Source organism: Glycine soja, chromosome 8 (assembly GCF_004193775.1).
Source record: "Glycine soja cultivar W05 chromosome 8, ASM419377v2, whole genome shotgun sequence".
Lineage (NCBI taxonomy): Eukaryota > Viridiplantae > Streptophyta > Magnoliopsida > Fabales > Fabaceae > Glycine > Glycine soja.
The window spans coordinates 21,795,804-21,804,937 of record NC_041009.1 but is presented as its reverse complement, the minus strand read 5'-3'; the positions used below and the strand labels follow the sequence as shown (position 1 = coordinate 21,804,937).

The window sequence follows — 9,134 nt, the reverse complement described above, 5'->3', positions numbered from 1 at the left end:
TGTGATGGTGGATTGTGACATGAGATGTTAAATTGTGGGCATGATATTTGGTTGTAAATAAGTGTGTGTGTTTAACACTTAGTGTGACAATAATTATGTTGTGAGTTGTGAATTATGCAATAACTCGACCAGCGTTTATATTGAGAAAAATGTTTATGCACAATGTTAAAGAGAAAGTGTAATGTGAGGTCATGGGTATTGTATAATTCATGAGCAGTGTCTGCTTGCAAAAATTGTTTTAGGGGTTGGACCTGAATCAGGAAAGTGAGGCCCTAACGGATTCTTCGGAGTCTAGGCCTTGGGGGTAAAGACACTCGGTTTGAGTGCTCCTTTAAGCCTATGATGATCTCATATGGTTGGAGCATTCTCACAAAATGGAGTGACCCTGACTGGTCACCTTATGATTTTACTTAGTGAGAGTGACTTGACATACCCATTGTGTAGTGTGTCTTGTTATGTACTCCTAAGCGCCCCAGGGTGGTTTTTCACTGACATGGTGTCACATTGCATGTAGGCTTGAGTCTTAGTATAATTGTTGCATAACGCTTGCTAATTGTTTATTATGAAATTGATGAGTGTTATTGCGGCTTGACTCGAGTGTGAGATTCATGTGTAATGTGATTGAAAAACAAATTTTAAAGATAAAGTGGTGAAGTGACGTGGGTTGTATTAAGTTGAGTTATGTTAAAAATATTTCCATAATTTATTTTGATTACATCTTGTTTATTTGTTTTGTTATTTTTTTTGTGATAACTCACTCCCTGTGTGCTATTTGTATTTGGATCCTGTGATGATCTTGAACCTTTTGTTCGTGGGAGCAGATGATTAGGTGGATGACTTTAAAAAACCTCGTGCTAGAGGACGTTGGGACATAATACTCTGATAGGATGTGACATTGAGGATGAGTTTTTACTTTAATTGCATGATGTTATTTTATTTTATTTTACCTCACTGATTTAGCAAACATTTTTTGTTAATTTTGACGGCCTTGTTTTGAGCCAAATATGTTTTTAATAAGTCTTATTTGGTAATAGTGAAGTGAATGTGAACCTTTTACCTACGTGAATTTGTTGATCAATATTTTTACATGTTTTATTTTTTTATATGTATGTCAAGGTAAAGGGTGTCACAATCCATGTGGATCCTACGACTAGGAAAGCCGACAATCCCCACAAAAGAAGTTAAGAACATATTTGGGGATTGCTGCTCGTGATAAGGTGGATGTGACATACAAGAATTGGAAACAAGTTTCTTCCGCCTAGAAGGATTTGATATGGGAGGATATTTTGGTATTTTACTTAAATTTTGCATGTTGTTGATTAACAATAAAATTGTAATTTAATAACAATAAAATGTAATGTTCGTTTGTCAGGCTGAATTTGATTTCCCGAAAGCATATGATTTGAGGACAAAAAAAGAAAATACTTCAGACCGTGGGAGAGCGGTGGAGACAGTTTAAGTCCGATTTGATGTCGAAAAAATGGGCACTTGTAGCCGACAAGGGTATAGTGTCGATGACACTGTATGCGAAAAGTATGACATTAGCAAGGAAAAGTGGATCCAATTTTGTCAGAGCCGCAAAGACCCTTCGTGGGAGGTAATTTTGTGATTTTCATTGTTTTAAACTTTAAATTTACTTATTATTGTCAGTAATAATAACTTTGGATAATGTTTAATTTTTAAAGGATGTGCAAAAGAAGGCACATGCCATTCAGAAACAAAACACTTCCCCTCATGTGTTGTGTCGTGGGGGTTATGAATTTCTAGAAAACAAGTTGATGGATGAGAAGAAAAAGAAATAGTTGAAGGAAGCTGCTAAATTCGGAAGCACTGACACCGTCATTGATCCTCCATCTCCCCATCAGACGACACATGAAGTGGAAGATGACTCGCCCCAAGAAAACTGGTCAAATGACGTATGAGGCAGCAAAAGAAATTGCTGACAAGATTGTAAGTCACTTTCAATTGTCAATTGTAGTTATTTATATTTATTGTTTGATTGAATAAACTGCTTCATTTTCTTCCTAGCAAGGTTTCGCTTTTTTGGTTCCCAAGATTCTCTAATCTTTGTAACAATGGTTCGCACATCCTCTTGCTGGGAGAGGAGTGAAATTGTTGTACCAATAAGTGAAAGAAAAGAGCGGACCACAACTAGATCTGAGAAAAGACTTTCAGGCATCCTCTCATTGAGGATTCTATGGTTGAGTCTCAATGTTTAACATGGATAAGATTCAATCAAAAGACAATCAGATATGATGTTCTAAATGGATTGGAAGAAGCAGTCTCAAGAGGAAAAACAAATCCTTCTTCTATTGGCAAACATGTTATCTTACCATCATCCTTTAGTGGTGGAATGAGATACATGTTTCTTAATTGTCAAGATGCAATGACAATTTGTAAGAAGTTTGGATATCCAAATTTGTTCATAACAATTACATGCAACACAAGCTGGAGTGAGATAAGCGATGTTGTGCATAAAAAAGGTCTTATGCCATCCGATAAACTTGATATTGTTTGTAGGGTGTTTAAGATGAAGTTAGATGAGTTGATGTCAGATTTTAAGAAAACAAACATATTTGGAAAAGTTAATGCAGGTAATGATTCAACAATAGTTTTGGTAATTGAATGTGTTTATAATTACAAATTTCATATTTTAACTTATTACTACTAAGAATTTAACTTCATTATATTCAAGCATGTACACTGTTGAGTTTCAAAAAATAGGAATTCCACATGCACTTATATTACTATGGTTGAATGGTGAAAATCGGCTTCATAATGAAAGTGATATTGATAAAATCATCTCAACTGAACTGCCTAATCTTGATTTATATCCCAAATTGTCCAAATCAGTTGCAACTTACATGATGCATGGGCCATGTGGATTAGTTAACTTGAAGTCTCCTTGCATGAAAGAGAGGAAATATTCTAAATACTTTCCTAAGAAATTTGAAAACTCCACTGCAATTGATGATGATGGATATCCATGCTACCAACGTCGAGACATGAGAATTTCTGTGCAAAAAAATGGTGTAACTTTGGATAATAAGAATGATGCTCCTTGTAGTCCAATGCTACTTATGAGGTATGAAGGTCATATCAATACAAAATATTGCAATAAATCAGACTCAATCAAGTACCTATCCAAATATGTTACCAAGGGACCAGATCGGGCTACAGTTGAGATAATAAATTCAAAATATAATACTGAAAACTGTACTATGGTTGATGAGATCAAGTGGTACTATGATTGCAAATATCTATCACCATATGAAGCAACTTGGAGAATTTTTGCATATGTTATTCATGAGAGGTGGCCAACAGTGCAACGATTAAATTTTCATCATCCCAATGAACAATTGGTTTTTTTAAATGATGATGACCAAATAAATAATGTTGTTGATGCTAATGCAGAAGTTAAAACCATGTTTTTTCAAAAACCTATACAAGATACATTATGTAAATAACATTTTTTATATATCAATTTTTTTAACATATTTTACTATGTCAATGAACCAGGACTTTCTCTTTGTTTGTCCTAAGTTTTGGAAAATATTTAAGAATGAAGTGTCTATAGACTGGGAGCTGATCGATAAGCAAGGGAGGGTCCTGTTTCATTGCTTGAATATGACAAAGACTGAATTCTCATCTACAAAGGTTGACCTGAATTTAGAAGGCTAAATGAAATTTATGATCAAAGGGAGATAATGTTTGCTTATTGGGCGACCGTAAATTCCATGTTAGGTTCTTCAAACAAGATCTGAAGTTTGCAAGAGTTAATCAACAATTGAATTAAAACATGCAAGAGTTGTTGACATTGATGATTCAAGATCAGTATCAACGTACCAATGGAGAAGGAGGAATTGTGAAGACATGCTCAATGTAAGCAAGGAAATGATATTTATTCCCTATCTGTAATAGAAAATAGTTTTAGTTGTGGTTATGTTTTGATGGTTTAGATGTGGATGTTTAGACAACTTCTAAGTTAGTTGTCAACTTTTGTGTTATCTATTATTAGTATCTTTTGTGAACAAATGTTGTTTTATATGTTTTATACTGATAATTATTATAAATGTTCAACTGTTTGCATTTTGTTAATCTTTTGTGAAAGACTGAATGTGATAGCAGCAGAGGGCAAATGGGTAGCATGCCCAATATGATGCAGAAAATGAAAACTTTGTCAGCAATTATACGTAATCCCAACCAAAGGGATATTCCTTGCTTTTTAGCAAACCTACAACAAACTTCAAATATTTTTATCAATCCTTTTATTGCCTTTTTGTCCTTTCTATTGTTGGCCATGACCGAAAATACCATGAAAAGGAAATAACATAGCAATACAAATTCCATTAAAAATCCTTTCAGTATGTTCTTAGCTGTAGAAATTTTCTACCTTTCTCTATCAGAATGTGTTGCCAAAATGATGGCAGTAATACATATTTTTTATTCAAAGACAAAAGAATTTGTATACATAGCCATATACATGATAGTACCTACATACATACTGAAAAAAAATACTAATTGATAGTATGAAATTTTGTACAATTTATAATACTGCACACATGCTAATGCAGGTATTATGGCACTAATTTGCAAAACTGAAAGTTCGAAGGACAACCGATATTTAGTATTTTGAACGATAAATTGCAAACATCTTGTGTTTCTAGGGAGACCTTCCGCCAGTTGACTTCACTGAGGTATGCAAACCCCACATTCTCGTTCAGCCTCCTTAACCTTCCAATTAGTTCTTCAAGGGAATTAAGGTGATCATTGGCAAACGATGTTTTTTGAAGAGCATTTTTCTTTGACTCTGACATACTTTCTCTCCATGGGCAATCACCTAAATAGTTTTTGATTTGATAAATATGAGAACAAATCAAATGGAAACAGTATTGTCATTCTAGTCATGATAACAATCCTCATTGTTTGGTTTGCAGAGAACGCAACTAAATAATCGAAAGCTAAATTAGTTTGTTTGTGCATTGCACGAGCTCTAATACTAGTACTATTATAAATAAGGAGATACAGTCCAGGTAAAGGAATCTTCTAACTCTATTATTCACTCACTAATTCGAGCATCGTAATACCTTTAAAAGTATCACCCCACAGCCTGAAGAAGCTCAGCATACCAAGAGATCAGTCAAAAAACACTTCAAAATCTGATAAGACCAAACTCTATGCCTAATTTGTGTCCCTTCTTGGCCACCCAATATCTTCTTATCCTAAGACTAAAGGACAAAGTACCAATTTTATGGCTTAATAATTGAAATTTTGAAAAGTCATTCACGTAAAATAATGAAGTTAAAATGGGAAAGTGGGAACTTAAAAACTGTGATGCAAGCCTGTGTCAGATTCAATTAATTTTGATTGCCTCTGTAGCAGGATAAGTATATCAATTGTACAAATAAGGGATAGAAGTTTCAAAGGCACCATAAGAAAATTAACTCAATTTTTATTATTATCAGCACTGCTATTTAGTGCGAAAATGTATCCCAGGAACACTATTATTATATATACAATTCTGTCTTGATCACATTATTGAAACTCAGGCTGAACTTGAATACTGCTTCAACCTCATCGCCCCATTGGATCTTTAATCTCAGAGAAAACATCATCCCGGATCAACACGAAAGACTCCTTCCAGCCATAGCTACGATCTTATCACTTGTTGTGCTCAATCCAGTGTTCTCACTAATCTGAAACAGGTAGAGTACTATGGCCACTGCTATCTTCATAATTAACAGCACTATTCCGAAACTGAAGAACAAACTCCAACCCCCCAACAACGTCGTTCATGGAAGGTCGATGAGTTCCATCCTCAAGCAAACAGCTCAGTGCAACCTCACCAAATTTATCCAAACACTGAGGTGCTATCTGGCCTTTCAGTTCTGAATCCACAATCTCACTCAGAGTTCCATTCTCATAGCAATGCTTTGCCCAATTAACAAGTGACATTCGTTGCTTCTCCTCCCAACGGAGCAAAGGGTGCCTCCCAGATAATACCTCCAAAAGCATCACCCCAAAGGAGTACACGTCAGACTTCTCCGTCAAAATGTTTCGCTTGTAATACTCTGGGTCCAAATATCCAATGCTACCTTTCACCTCAGTGTTCACACTGGTCATCATCGAAATACCTGTGGGGCCCCCTATTCTGGATAACCCGAAGTCTGAAACCTCGGCCTCCCATTTTTCATCCAATAAGATATTGGCACTCTTCACGTCGCGGTGAATGATCACCTGCTTTGCACCTGTATGCAGATAATGCAATCCTCGTGCAACACCTATGCATACCTGCAGCCTATGCTTCCACGATAGAGACAGGTTATCAGTGTCATAGATATGGTCATGGAGGTTTCCACGATCCATGAATTCGTAAACAACAATCATCTCATTGCTCTCATAACAGTAACCGATGAGGGAAACAACATTGGGATGACGAAGTTGAGACAGCATTTCGATCTCGTTCTTGAACTCGCGAATACCTTGCCGAGAACCTGGTTTTAGCCTTTTGATTGCAACTGTAGTTGAACAATTTTCGATGTGGCCTTTGTACACATTGCCGAAGCCTCCCATGCCAACCACAAAGACTTCATCAAAGTTGTTCATGGCGTCTCTCATTTCTGTGATTGAGAATTGGCGGCAGAGGTCCATTGGTAGCGATAATGAGCCACTTCCCCGAGAAGTTCCCTCTTTTTTATTGGAACCCTTTTCTTTATTATTGGAATCCTTGTTGACCAGAATGTTCTTCCTGCGTTTGATGAGGAAGAAAGTGATAATAAAGGAGAGCAAAACGACACTGGAAACTGCACCTGCGACAGCAGCAAGGGTTTTCATGGTACCGTTGCTTTTCTTGTTTGAGCTTTCATGGGGAACCAAGAAAGGAAGATTTGGTTTAGGTCCAGCAAGATTACCTGTTGGGTCGTGGATTTTGAAGAGTTCAATTGCGTTTAGTTGTGTGTTCTTGATCAAGCTTCTAGGGTGAGGATGCATTTTCAGTGAAAGATTTACCTTTTCCCGATTCCCTAGGATGGAAATTGCGTAGTCTCTAACCACTGGGACACCCTTCTCGTTATTGGCCCATAAGAGAACATCTGCCTTATCGGTAGCCAACTGATCCGCTATGAAGATGTAGAATTCCAGATCACCAGCCTGAAGAACATGCGGGTCAATCTGGCAAAAGTGTAACCTTAACAAGTAGGTGAAGCCAGAATCAACCGGAAGCTTCCATGTGAGGTTGAATCCCATGTTGAAAGAGCCATCAGGTCCCATATTCCTTAAGGATCGGTAAACTTGGTCTGGTGCCGTGTAGTTAGGAGTAGTCTTTGTGAATCTCAGCTTAGTGTCATGAATATATAGAGATAGTACACTTTGACTAGTTACATATTTGTGAGGCCAGGATTTCTGCCTCTCCAACTCTTAATCGGTACATTGTCTCCAGAGCTGAGTTGGTTTCAATGGGGAATGGTCTCTCAAGGCCTACGAGTTGAGGTAATCCAGCACTATCGACGTCAGGATTGGTGTAGTAGAGATAAGGAGGCATGGAAACAATCTCGATTCCATTGATGAAAGCATACGAATCTTGATGTTGGGTTGTGATGGTTGGAATGAAGGCTATGTCGAGCCTCTCATGATCTCTGATGTTGATGCAATACTCTCTGAACAAGATGTCGGGCTGGCCAGGGTCGTCATCAGCATCAGCATCAGCGTTGAGGGAAGTATTGAAATCTTGGAGGGTGTATGTGTATGGGCCAACTTTGACAGAGAAATAGGCTTTGGAGCGATCAAAGTTTTGGTATGAAGTTGAGTAGAAGAAAAGGCGAAGGAACTTTGGGCCTGCAGTTACAGGGAATGAGTAAGAGAATTGGGAGTGAGAGAGTCGAGCTGAGGTGTAAGGACCCATTATCGTTGATGGTATATTTGGAGGAGCAGCAACCGAGTCGAGGCTTTCAGCTGTGAGGAATTTGATGTCTGCAGTCCAATTCCGACCATCGGGTGTGGACAAGTTGTTAGATGAGCCACAGTTGATGCTCAAGAGGTCATTGGGACGATAAATAGCATCTGATATGGAAAGCACAACAACAGGAGTAGGATGGTTCCTAAAGTAATTTGTGTGTTAGTTGTGCCCATAGATAACCCAGTAATCCAATCCATATGCAGCACACTAGAAAAATAGAGAGCTCAAAATCTATAAATCAATCTGTGAATTTATATGTATTACTTATAGATAATTCTGTGGATTTGGATCCTCTTCTGCTAGTCCTCTCTCTATCTCCCTCCAATAGAAACCAAAACCACTGATCCAATAGTTCAAAGAACAGTCAAGTTAAAAAAACTAAAATAGTAATTAAAATAAGCGAGAGTCTTTAGATACATCAAACAGTGATCAAAGTACCCTTTCTTCTTCTCAGGTGTGGGTTGCAGTCAGTCCACCTTCATGCAAAGCCACCACACCGGTCTGTCATTGACCAGTTCAAGTCTGGCAGGGAATGACCGGTCTACACTTGCTTTTGATTCTTCTTCTTTTCTTTTTTCTTTCTATTTTGGACTGGCTGTGACAAGTCAATGCTGTATGGTCTTCTTTCATAAACTTCTCCACAAGTATTTTAAGAAAACAATATCTAAAATACTTTAAAACTTTCTAAATTTTAAAATTGATCCATGGACTTAAATTTATAGACAAGTATTACAAACAAGTTTTTAAAAATAAGATATATCAAAAGTTATTCGCACAAGTGGTTCAATATTTAATTCCTTAACCAAGGCTTGGGCTATCAAACATCGCAGAAAAAGCAACATTGGCTGGTAGTTTAGTGCACTGAGGCATGGTGTTGCTGGAAACAGCAAATTTCCTGTATCATCAGGAGAGGTGTTTTTGACAAACAGAAAGTTATGGAGGAAATTCTTTTTGCCTAATGGTCGTGGATCAAGTCAAAGGATCCTAGCTTCAGTTATACCTTTGTCCAGTGGAATCTGAATCCTGGTCTCTGCATCTGAGTGCTTTGATCCAGAGATGGTGGCAAATTATATCAGAACAGTGTTGGTAGCTCGTGTTATAATCAACAGGAAAGAAATGGATCAATATATGATTTTGATTGTCAAACAGTACTGGTAGTGAATTTTTTTTCTTTTCTTTT

The 9,134-nt window shown here is 37.2% G+C and overlaps 1 pseudogene; it reads right to left on the bottom strand.

The window, feature by feature from the left end:
- Positions 1 to 5,412: 5,412 nt before the first annotated feature.
- LOC114422737 lies at positions 5,413 to 9,134 on the bottom strand (annotated as a pseudogene).